The sequence below is a fragment of the Martes martes genome, assembly GCF_963455335.1.
Source record: "Martes martes genome assembly, chromosome: X".
Lineage (NCBI taxonomy): Eukaryota > Metazoa > Chordata > Mammalia > Carnivora > Mustelidae > Martes > Martes martes.
Genome location: NC_137897.1, coordinates 17,095,367 through 17,107,403, shown reverse-complemented (window position 1 = coordinate 17,107,403; position 12,037 = coordinate 17,095,367). Strand labels below are relative to the sequence as shown.

At 36.2% G+C, this 12,037-nt stretch overlaps 1 pseudogene across 1 annotated transcript; it reads left to right on the top strand.

Annotated features, from left to right (window-relative positions):
* The first annotated feature begins 11,141 nt into the window (after positions 1–11,141).
* LOC308359986 (high mobility group protein B1-like) lies at positions 11,142–11,825 on the top strand (annotated as a pseudogene). The gene is made up of 2 exons: positions 11,142–11,428; positions 11,487–11,825. The product of its transcript is annotated as a high mobility group protein B1-like (transcript).
* Positions 11,826–12,037: the final 212 nt, after the last annotated feature.

The window sequence follows — 12,037 nt, the reverse complement described above, 5'->3', positions numbered from 1 at the left end:
AGTGAGCTCCCATGGCTAGAGACTGCCCTCTGGCAGAGACACAGGTACCTGCAGTATGATGCCCTTGGTACATGAGTGGAAGGCTGACAGCATCTGCAGTGGCACTGTTATTCCCCAAAGTAGTAGAATGACGCCTTTAAATGAAAAATGCAAATGGTGGGTCGGAGTTTTGGATCATAAATGTGAAATCCAATTCTGGTAACTGCCTTTTTAAAAAGGGAAGAAACCATCATTTTCCCAACATTTCTCAAAACAGCTGCTGATACAAGAAAATCTATAGAACCCTTGTAAATAGATTTCTTCTCCATTTTTTCCAGCTAAGCTTCTTGTATGCTAGCTCAGATTAAACAGAAAGCGTCACTGGTTCTGACTTGCTTTTGTCAATTTGCTGATGGCCTGGGGTGCTTCATTTACACATGCACTTTGTAACTGAAAGAGTGGTCCTTAGAGAGGAGTCTTGGCAATCATTTTAATTAGCAGAAACTTGAAGACTTGTTTTTTCCTTTCTTCCCCCCATAACCCTAATGAACCAAGAGATAAACTTATAAGGTTTTGCCTCAAAGGTTTCCCTGCTGGCAGCTGATCAAAACGTGCAGAGGCAATAATACTCGACAACTATTTCATAATCAGGCTGATTTTTAAACTGTTTTCTGTAGTCCAGCTAAGAGTTAAAGGAAGGCCCATAGTTACTAGAATCACGTATAACTTGTATGCACTGTTTGATCTTACCCTGAAACCACAAAGATTTTAGGGAGAAAACAATCCTGTGTGTACTGGAAATAAACCTTAAAAAAGTGTTCTTTGATCTCTGAAGAGCTTTTCTTTTCAAAATTATTCTTAATAATTATCCTTTATCCCTTTTATCTCAGAGTTCAAGAAATACTTAAATATGCACATTTTAAAAAACTGAACAAAAACAGAGCCGACACTGAGGTCATAAAGCACAAGATAGTAAGATAAAACATTTACATCTGTATACTTTTGCGATCTATTTTCATTTTAGATCAAGTGTTTTAGGTCTGCTTTCATTTTGATCAGACTATATTGATTTTGGTTTTTTTGTTTTGTTTTGTTTTAGGATGATAGGTTTTCTGTCTTGCTTTCTGTCACTTTCTTTAGGCCATTCTTGGGCCAACTCTTAGAATGGATTCAGGGGATGCCTGGATGGCTCAGTCGGTTAAGCATCTGCTTTTGGCTCAGGTCATGATCCCAGGGCCCTTGCTCAGTGGGGAGCCTGCTTCTGCTTGCCCTTTCCCCTGCTTGTGCACCCTCTCACTCTCTCTAGCTCTCTCTCTCTCTGACAAATAAATAAATAAAAAATCCCAGAAAAAAAGAATGGATTCAGAAGTTCCAAGAAAATGAAGCCTTGTATGTTAGTGTAGGTGAGTACATTCTCATGCTTCTCTAAACTTGCCTAAACACCTTTACCCTGTGTGGGGCAATACCGGACGGAGATGGTAAGGGAAAAGTCTGATATGAAACATAAAGCTCTACCAACTGAGCCCTTTTAGGACAAGGTTTCCAAATGAGCTTTTTGTAATCATTCTTTTGTTTCCCAGAAGCAACTTGTCTACTGCTGTATATTCAGTAACTAGTATCATTTTAGAGATGCTCTTTTTACTTGCAAGTCAGATGGCACATTTGAAATCCTCTCCTCTTGTAAAATGCCATGATAGCGTTATATAAATTCAAGGTATGTATAATACTATGCACAATTCTTATTGAATAAAAATAGATCTTAGCATTATAGTTAGTGTCTACATGATCCCATAACAATCCATGAAATATGAAACACTCAGGTGTTTAGGGAAGTTGTTTCAGCTCCATTAAACTAAGCATCAGGTAAATCATTTGGGTGCTTGAGTGCACTGTTTTTGCATTTGGTCTGGTAACTTAGCTTCATGGCAATACAGCCCTGGAACCCCACCAAATCCTCAAAATGTTGCATTTATTTCCAAGGAACACACTCTCTTCAAGTTACTTTTCCAACATTTCCATGATATTTGGCTTAGACCTTGACTATGTTCCATGTCTATGTTAATTGATCATTGAAAAAATAATACCAGGCTCATTTAAAGATGAAGAAATATTTAAAACGGATCTTTGTGACTAATCTAAAATATTAAACAATGCAAAGTGAGGTCAAACTTGAGTTTTCTGGAAATATAAAGTCTGTTCTTTATGAAAATAATTTGAAAAAATTTTTGACCATCTAATGAAATGCATTGCCAGACATTAAATTTTATAAACTTGATGAGGTTGAACAGTTTTTCTTTTTGTTGTTGTTGTTTACTCCACTTCTATTTAAGTATTTCAAGCCTGCATGGATTTCCTTGGCATCTTGGCACGTGGCTTTTCCAGCATAGTCTGATGGTACTGCTGTGAAATGTGATTAGGGAATTTGAGAGAGAAGGAAGTTGGCTAAAGGTCATTACCAATTAGATGGAAACTCAAGGCTACTGAGCTACTCAAATAGAGTGATGAATAATTATCCAAACTTTTCAAAAGATATTTAGAATATAATTTCATTGTGGATTTTCATTAAATTGAAAAATGTCAGAAGTATTAAGTCTGTCCAGACACCCAAATACACGTACTTCCATGGCAAGGCAATTTACTAAAATCAAGGAGGAGTTGGGGAATGGACTGACATTGAAGCAGGGTTACAGTATAGCCATCTCTCCTGAGACCAGGGTTTGCCTTAACCTGATGGTGGAGGGGAGTTTAGATGCTTTGTTTGTTTTCTAATGAGCTGGTATAAAATACTAATTTGCCCCAATTTAAAATTATGTTGCAAATATTCCCTGTGAGCATATAAGTGTATAATAACAATTTAATTGTTCTGAAAGGTAAAATGCAGCATAAACAACATTCCACAAACTTGGATCTTTTTCTCGTGTATTACTTTAATTACAGTCATTTTAACAGCTTCACCAATGGCATCTCCTGTTTTTCTCAAAAGCAATATAATTATACATAAATAATTCAAGCAAGGATGTGACCATGTAGGTCCAGAAACATCTGACTGGTTTTAGTGAGCCTAGAGTGAATAATATTGAATATTTATTATTAAACCTTATAACTGAAGTGAAAATATAATAATGTAAGGCGTTAACATTAAAAAGGAAAAGATATGCCAAGCCCAGGTGAAGAAATTGCTTCACTTGGACTAGAGCACAATGAGTGGGAAAATGGAAGAGTCAAAGAAGTCCCATAAAATCCTCCATTAGAAATGGGATATTTCAGGGTGCCTAGGTGACACAGGCAGTTAAGCATCCGACTCTTGGTTTCAGCTCAGGTCATGATCTCAGGGTCATGAGATCGAGCCCCGTGTCAGGCTCCACGCTCAGCAGGGAGTCTTCTTGGGATTCTCTTCCTTTGCCCCTCTGCCCCTCTTTTCTCTCTCCCTTTCAAATTCTTGAAAAATAAACCTTTTTAAAAAAGAAATTGGAGGGGCACCTGGGTGGCTCAGTGGGTTAAAGCCTCTGCCTTCAGCTCAGGTCATGATCCCAGGGTCCTGGGTTCGAGCCCCGCATTGGGCTCTCTGCTCAGTGGGGAGCCTGCTTCCTCCTCTCTCTCTCTCTCTCTGCCTGCCTGCCTACCTCTCTGCCTACTTGTGATCTCTGTCAAATAAATAAATAAAACCTTTAAAAAAAAAAAAGAAGGAAAAAAAAAGAAATTGGAAGTCTGAAGTTTATACAATGACCCTGATTGGCCCAAATCACAAACAAGAGTCTATGATGAGGATGGAAATTGTAGATCAGGTTTTTCCCCATTTCTTAGTTATAGAATGCGTTGTAAAATTAGGCTGTGTTGTGTCTCAGAAATGCACTGAAGTGTCCAAACACATCTGAACTGGAACTTCTAAAGAGGATAAAGCAGTCAAATGCATCCATAGAAAATAAAAACTAAATTATACATCCATTTTGTGGAAGGAGCTCTTCAGCAGCTATGACTCATAAGATGAAAATAAGTTCTGTTTAACTGCAAGAAAACTAAATCCAAATTAAACTAATTTCGTGTTGTCATTTTTACACATTAAACAAATATTAAGGAAACAATCAACAGAGTGAGAAAGCAGCCTACAGATCGGGAAAAATAACTTGCAAACCAAATAGCAGATAGGAAGTTAATATCTAAAATTTAGAAGGCACTCCTACAACTCAGTAGCAAAACTAAAACAAATAACTCAATCTAAAAATGCATAAAAGAACGGAATTTACATTTCACCAAAGAAGAGATACAAATGGCCAGCAGGTATATGAAAAAGTGCTCAATATCACTAATCATTAGGGAAATGCAAATGAAAGCACAATGAGATATCATCACCTCACAGCAGTTAAGATGGTCATTATAGAAAAAAAAAGTGTTGAAAAAAGGCGTGGTAAAATTTGTAACGTTGTGCACTGTGGGTATGAGTATAAAATGATGTAGCCACTATGGAAAAACCATATGGAGATTCCTCAAAAAACTAAAAATAGAGCTTCCATATAATCCAGCAATCCCACTTCTGGCTATTTATCCAAAAGGAACCGAAATCAAGATCTTGAAGAAATATTTGGACTTTCGTATTTACTGCAGCATTATTCACAGTAGCCAAGATGTGAAAGCAACCTACATGTCCATCAGCAGATGAATGGGTAAAGAAAATGTGGTATATACATAAAATGGAATATTATTCAGCATTAAAAATGATTGGAATCCCAGGGTGCCTGGGTGGCTCAGTCAGTTGAATGTCTGAGTTGGGCTCAGATCATGATTTCAGGGTTCTGGAATCAAGCCCCATGTCATGAGGCTTAGCTCTCAGCAAGGAGTCAGTTTTCCCTCTCCTTTTGCCCCTCCCCCTGCTCATGTTCTCTCTCTTTCTCTCTCAAGTAAAATCTTTTTAGAAAAATGAATGAAATCCCATCATATACAATAATATCGATTAACCATAAAGATGTATGCTAAGTGAAATGAAACAGTAACAGAAGGATAAATACCTTGCGATTCCACTTATATGAGGTATCTACACTAGTCAAGCTCATAGAAGCAGAAAATAGAATGGTAGTTACCAGAAACTAGACAAAGGGGAAATGGGAAGTTGTTCACTGGGTGTTCAGTTTCATTTATGCCAGGTGAATAAATTCTACAGATGTGCATTATAATATTGCGCCTGTATTTAACAGCACTTTGCTGTACACTTATAAATTTGTTAAAAGGGCAAATCTTACATGTTTTTTTAACCACAATAAAAAAATAACATTTTTAAGTGTGTTCATTTTATCCTATTTTGAGATGTTGTGTCACTAGGACATTATCAATTTACTGACACATAAATACGGAAAAAAAGATGACTATCACTGTGATTGGAAAAAAAAAGCATGATAGAATATGCCAGATCATTCAGTTTGCCTTCTTCATTTTATATGAAACTAAGTTATTTTTTAAGTTTTTATTGAAGTATGGCATATATGCAAAATCAGAAATAAACTCTTAAGTGAACTGTCACAAAGTCAGCATACCCAAGTAACTACCACTCAGATCAAGAAAGCAAATTATAAGCCTCTAAAAGCCACCATCATGCCTCCTCTCAATCAGGACCCATTTATCCCCCAAATGGTAACTACCATCCTGAATTCCAAGGACACAGATTAGTTTTGCTTGTTCTTGACCTTAACTACAACCTCATTTACAAATTCTATAGCTGATGCACATTTGGTGATGATTTTTTCCCTAGACCTTCCATCATTTCAAATAAAATTGCTATAAACATTTCTGAACATTTCTGGTACAAATGTGTATACATTTCTATTGGCTATGTTGCCTAAGAGTGGAATTTCTGGGTCATGGGACAAGCATGTATTCAACTTTGTAAATGCTGACAAAGTTTTCCAAAGTCGATGAACCAATTCCCACCGACACATTCTGGCCTATATTAGATATTTTCAGGGCTTTTAGATTTTTAGTCCTTCTGGCAGGTTCTTAGATACTTAGTTTGCCTTTTTTTCCAAATTAGTTTACCATATGGATATCATTTTATGAAGTGCTTATATGAGACTCTTACCTGTTTTCCTGCTAGGGTTTTTTTTTTTAAACAGTTCACTTTAAATTAAAAAAAAAAAAACAAACACCCAAACCCGACAGTTCACTCATTCCTCCCTCTTGCCTTCCTTTACCACCTCTGGCAACCACCAGTCTCTTCTCTGTATCTGAGAGCTTGTGTTGGTTTTTTGTTTGTTTGTTTGTTTTGGGTTTTTTTTAAGGTGTTTTTTTCTTTGTTTCTTAAGATTCCCCATGTAAGAGAGGTCATAGAGCCTTTGTTTCTCTTTCTGACTTACTTCACTTAGCATAATGCCCCCAAGGTCCAATTCATGTAGTTGCAAATAGAAGATTTTATTTTTTTTTTAATATTTTATTTATTGATTTGAGAGAGATCGCACAGGGAGAGGGAGAAGCAGACTCCCCATTGAGCAGGGACCCCCCCCCATGCGGGGCTCCATTGCAGGACCCTGAGATCATGACCTGAGCCAAAAGCAGACACCTCACTGACTGAGCCATCCAGGCACCTCAGATTTTATTCTTTTTTATGGCTGAAAAATACTGTGTATATAGATGACAATTTCTTTGTCCATTCATCTATCAATGAACTTAGGTGTTTCCATACCTTGGCTATTGTAAATAATGCTGCAGTGAACATGGGGGTGCATATGTCTTTTTGAGGTAGTGTCTTTTGTTTTGTTGGGATAAATACCCAGAAGTAGAATTGCTGGATCCTATATGGTAGTTCTTCCAGGAATTTTATGGTTTCGTGTCTAACCTTTAAGTCTTTCATCCATTTCTAATTAATTTCTGTGTGTGGTGTAAGATAGTGGTCCAGTTTCATTCTTTTGCATGTAGCTGTCCAGTTTTCCAACATTTATTGAAGAGACTGTCCTTCCTCATTGAATATTCTTAGGTCCTTTGTCATAAATTGATGATTTATGCATGGGTTTATTTCTGGACTCTCTCTTACCTTCCATTAATCTAGTGTCTATTTTATGCCAATACCAGACTGTTTTGACTACAATAGCTTTGTGATATAGTTTGAAATCAAGGAGTGTCATGCCTCTTTTTCCTTCTCTCTCAAGATTTCTTTGGCTCTTTGGGGTTTTTTGTGCTTCCATACAAATTTTAGGATTATTTGTTCTGTTTCTTTGAAAAATGTCATTGAAATTTTGATACAGATTGTATTGAATCTGTGTGTTACCTTGGGTAATAAGAACAATACTGACTCTTCTAATCCATGAACACGGAATATCTTTCCACTTATTTGTGTCTTCTGCAGTTACTTTCACTAATGTTTTGTAGTTTTCAATATATAGATCTTTAATCACCTAGGTTAAATTTATTCCTAGGTATTTTATTCATTTAATGCAATTGTTAATGGGATTGTTTTCTTGATTTCTCTGATACTTTGTTATTAGTGTATAGAAATGCAACGGATTTTTGTGTATTGATTTTGTATCCTGCGACTTTAGTGAATCCATTTATTATTTCTGACAGTTTTTTTGATGGAAGTATAATTAACTTGCAGTATTAAATTTAGGTGTACAGTATATTGATTCAACAATTCTGTACATTATTGAGTGCTCATTATGATAACTGATAACTATACCCTTAATTTCCTATATCTCTTCCACCCATCCTCCTACCCATCCCACTTCTGACAACCACCAGTTTGTTCTCTGTATTTAAGAGTTTGGAGTTTTTCATGTGGTTTTTTTTTTGGGGGGGGGGTCTCTTTTTTCCCTTTATTGGTTCATTTGTTTTGTTTCTTAAATTTCACATATGAGTGAAATCATATGATATTTGTCTCTGTCTGACTTATTTCACTGAGTGTTATACCCTCTAGGTCCATCCATGTTGCAAAGGGCAAGAATTCATTCTTTTCTGTGGCTGAGTAATATTTCAGAACACGTGCGTGCATGTGTGCGTGCACACACACACACACACACACACACACACACTCCACATCTACTTTATCCATTCATGTATCTGATCAACTGGGGTTGCTTCCATATCTTGGCTATTATAAATAATGCTGCAGCAAACAAGGGGGTACATATATCTTTTAAGATTCGTTTTTTTGGTTTGTTTTCTTCAGGTAGATACCTAGTCATGGAATTATTGAATCTTGCAATAATTCTATTTTTAATTTTTTGTGGCACCTCCATAGTCTTTTCAATAGTAGCTGCATCAGTTTGCATTCACACCAGCAGTATACAAGGGTTCCTTTTTCTCTACATCCTTGCCAACACTTGTTAGTTCTTATCTTTTTGAGTCTAGCCATTCTGATAGGTGTGAGGTGCTATCTCAGTGTGGCTTTGATTTGCATTTCCCTAATGATTAGTTGATTAGTGATGTTGAGCATCTTTTCGTGTGTCTGTTAGCCATCTGTATGCCTTTGAGAAAACACCTATTCAGGTCCTCTGCCCCATTTTTTAATGAGGTAATTTAGGGGTTTGGGGGTGGTAGAGTTGTATAAGGTCTTCATATATTTTGGATATTAACTCCATTAGCAAATATCTTCTCCCACTCAATAAGTTGACTTTTCATTTGGTTTATGGTTTCCTTTGCTGTGCAAAACCTTATTTTGGTATAATCCAAATAGTTTAATTTTGCTTTTGTTTCCCTGGTCCGAGGAGACATACCTAGAAAAATATTCCTATGGCTATTGTCATATAAATTACTGCCTGTATTTTCTTTTAGGAATTTTATGAGTTTTGGTCTCACATTTGGGTTCTTCATCCATTTTGAATTTATCTTTGCATATGGTATAAGAAAGTGGTCCAATTTCATTCTTTTGCATGTAGCTGTCCAGTTTTCCAAGAACAATTTGTCGAAGAGACTATTTTCCCCTATTGCATATTCTTACCTCATTTGTCATAGATTGATCGTATTTGCATGGATTTATTTCTGGGTTTTCTGTTCTGTTGATCAATGTGTCTGTTTTTGTGCCAGTACCATACTGTTGTGCTTACTACAGCTTCATAGTATATCTTGAAATCTGGGTTTATTATACCTACAGCTTTGTTCTTCTTTTTCAAGATCGCTTTGGCTATTTGGGGACTTTTGGAGCTCCATACAAATTTTAGGATTTGTTCTAGTTCTATGAAAAATGTCATTGGTATTTTGACAGTGATTGTATTAAATTTATGGATTGCTTTGGATAGTATAGATATTTTAACAATATTAGTTCCTCCAGTTCATGAACATAGAGTGTCTTTCTATTTGTGTCATCTTTGTTTACTTTCATCAGTGTTTTATATATTTTCAGAGTACAGGCTTTTTGCCTCCTTGGTTAAGTATATTCCTAGATACTTTATTCTTTTGGTGCAATTAGAAATGTGATTGCTTTCTCTTCCTGCTACTTCACTATTAACGTATAGAAATCCAACGTATTTCTGTATATTGATTTTTGGATCCTGCAAATTTACTGAATTAATTAATCAGTTCTAGGTTTTGGGTTTGGGTTTCCTATATACAGTATCGTGTCATCTGCAAATAATGAAAGTTTTCTTTCTTCCTTACCAATTGGGATGTCTTTTCTTTCTTTTGGGGGGTGGGGGGGTCTGACTGCTGTGGCTAAAATTTCTAGTCCTATGTTGAATAAAAGTGGTAAGAGTGCACATCCTTGTTTTGTTCTTAATCTTAGAGAAAAAGCTCTCGGTTTTTCACCAATGAGGATGACAGCTGGGACTTTTTCATATGTGGCCTTTGTTATGTTAAGGTTTGTTTCCTCTAAACATACTTTAGAGCTTTTATTATGAATGGATGTTGTACTTTGTCAGATGCCTTTTCAGCATTTTTTGAGATGATCCTATATATGGTTTCTATCTTTTCTCTTGTTAATATGATGTATCACCTTGATTTTTGAATTCTGAACCACATCTGCATCCCAGGAATACATCCCGCTTGATTATGGTGAATGATAAGTGACTTTCTTAATGTATTGTTGGATTTAGTTTGCTTATATTTTGTTGAGGATTTTTATATCTATGCTCATCAGAGATACTAGTCTGTATAGTTCTAACAGTTTTTTGGTGGAGGCTTTAGGGTTCTTCATATATAGTACCATGTCATCTGTAAATAGTGACAATTTTATTTCTTTCCAATTTGGGTGTCCTTTATTTTATTTTTTTGCCCAAGTGATCTGGCTAGGACTTACTGTGTTGAGTAAAAGTGACGAATATGGGCATTTTTGTCTTGTTACTGTTCTTAGAGGCAGGGCTTTCAGCTTTTCACCATTGAGTATGGTATTAGCTGTGCAATTATCACATATGGGCTTTATTATTTTGAGGTATGTTCTCTCTACACCCATTTTGTTAAGAGTTTTTATCATAAACAGATGTCGAATTTTGTAAGTGCTTTTTGTGTATCTACTGAAATGATCATGTGACATTTGTCCTTCATTTTGTGGTATGTCACATTGACTGATTTGCTGATGTTGAGCCATTGTTGCATCCTTATCTTTCTTTTTATTGATCTGCAGGTGTTAATTTTATATTCTAGATACAAGTCTTTTGTTAGAAATACACATTATAAATTTCTTCTCAGTGACTAACCTTTTTACTCTCTGTTTTCTTTTTATGAATTGAACTCTGCTTTTGATGTGGTTCAATTTATTATTTCCTTTATGGTTAGTAATTTTTGCATCTCTTTAATAAAACTTTTGCCTATTCTCACATCGTGAAAATGTTCTATATATTCTAGAAAATTTGTTTTACCTTTCAGATTTAGACCTATAATACAGCTAGAATTGATTTTTTGTTTTGGTCTGAAGTAGGGGCAAAGTTTTTCTTGGACATATGGCTATTTGGATATATGAATATCTAATTGATACAGGATAATTTACTGAAAAGACAATCTTTCCCCATTGTTTTCGATGGCCAACTTTGTTTTATATCAAGTAGTCATGTATATGAATCAGTTCTAAATTCTGTCTTCTGTTCAAGTTATCTATATTCTGTCACTAATAGCAAACTTAATTAAGGTTGCTTTAAAATAATGTTTACAACAGCCGTTGCAGTACACTGAGCTCCACAGAGACAGCACCTGGGCAAGTGAGAGCCAGATGGGTGCTGGGTGACTCTGATCCTCACTGGGGAAAATAATTAAATATGGGCAATGGAGATCCTAAGAAGCTGAGAGGCAAAAGGTCATTATATGCATTCGTTATGCAAACTTGCCAAGAGGAGCACAAGAAGAAACACCCAGAGGCTTCAGTCAACTTCTCTGAGTTTCTAAGAAGTGCTCAGAGATAGGGAAGACCACGTCTGCTAAAGACAAAGGAAAATTTGAAGACATGGCAAAGGCAGACAAGGTCCATAACAAAAGAGAAATGAAAATTTGCATTTTCCCTAAAGGGGAAACAAAAAAGAAGTTCAGGGATCCCAATGCACACTCAGTGCTCACTTCAGCAACACATAGACCAGTGCACCTACACATACACCAATGCACCTAAGAGGCCTCCTTTGGCCTTTTTCTTGATTTGTTCTGAGTATCACTCAAAAATCAAAGGAGAACATCCCAGCCTATCCATTAGTGATGTTGCAAAGAAACTGGGGGAGATGTGGAATAAAACCGCCACAGATAACAAGCAGCTGCATGGAAAGAAGCTGCTAAGCAGAAGGAAAAATAGGAAAAGGATATTGCTGCATACTGAGCTAAAGGAAAAACCTGATGCGGCAAAAAACAGAGTCATCAAGGCTAAAAAAAGCAAGCAAAAGAGGCAAGAGGAGGAAGACAAGGAAGATGAAGAGGATAAGGAGGAGAAGGAAGATGAAGAAGATGATGATGAATAAGTTGGTTCTAATGCATTTTTTTCCTTCTCTGTAAAGCATGTAAACCCCACCCCCACCCATCTGCATCTCGCTCGTTTTAAAGGAAAAAAAATTGAAATGTAAGGCTGTGTAAGATTTGCTTTTACACTGTATGTTGTCTTTTTTTGCATAGTTAACACACTACTGAATGTGTCTTTAGATAGCCCTGTCCTAGTGGTATTTTCAGTAGCCAC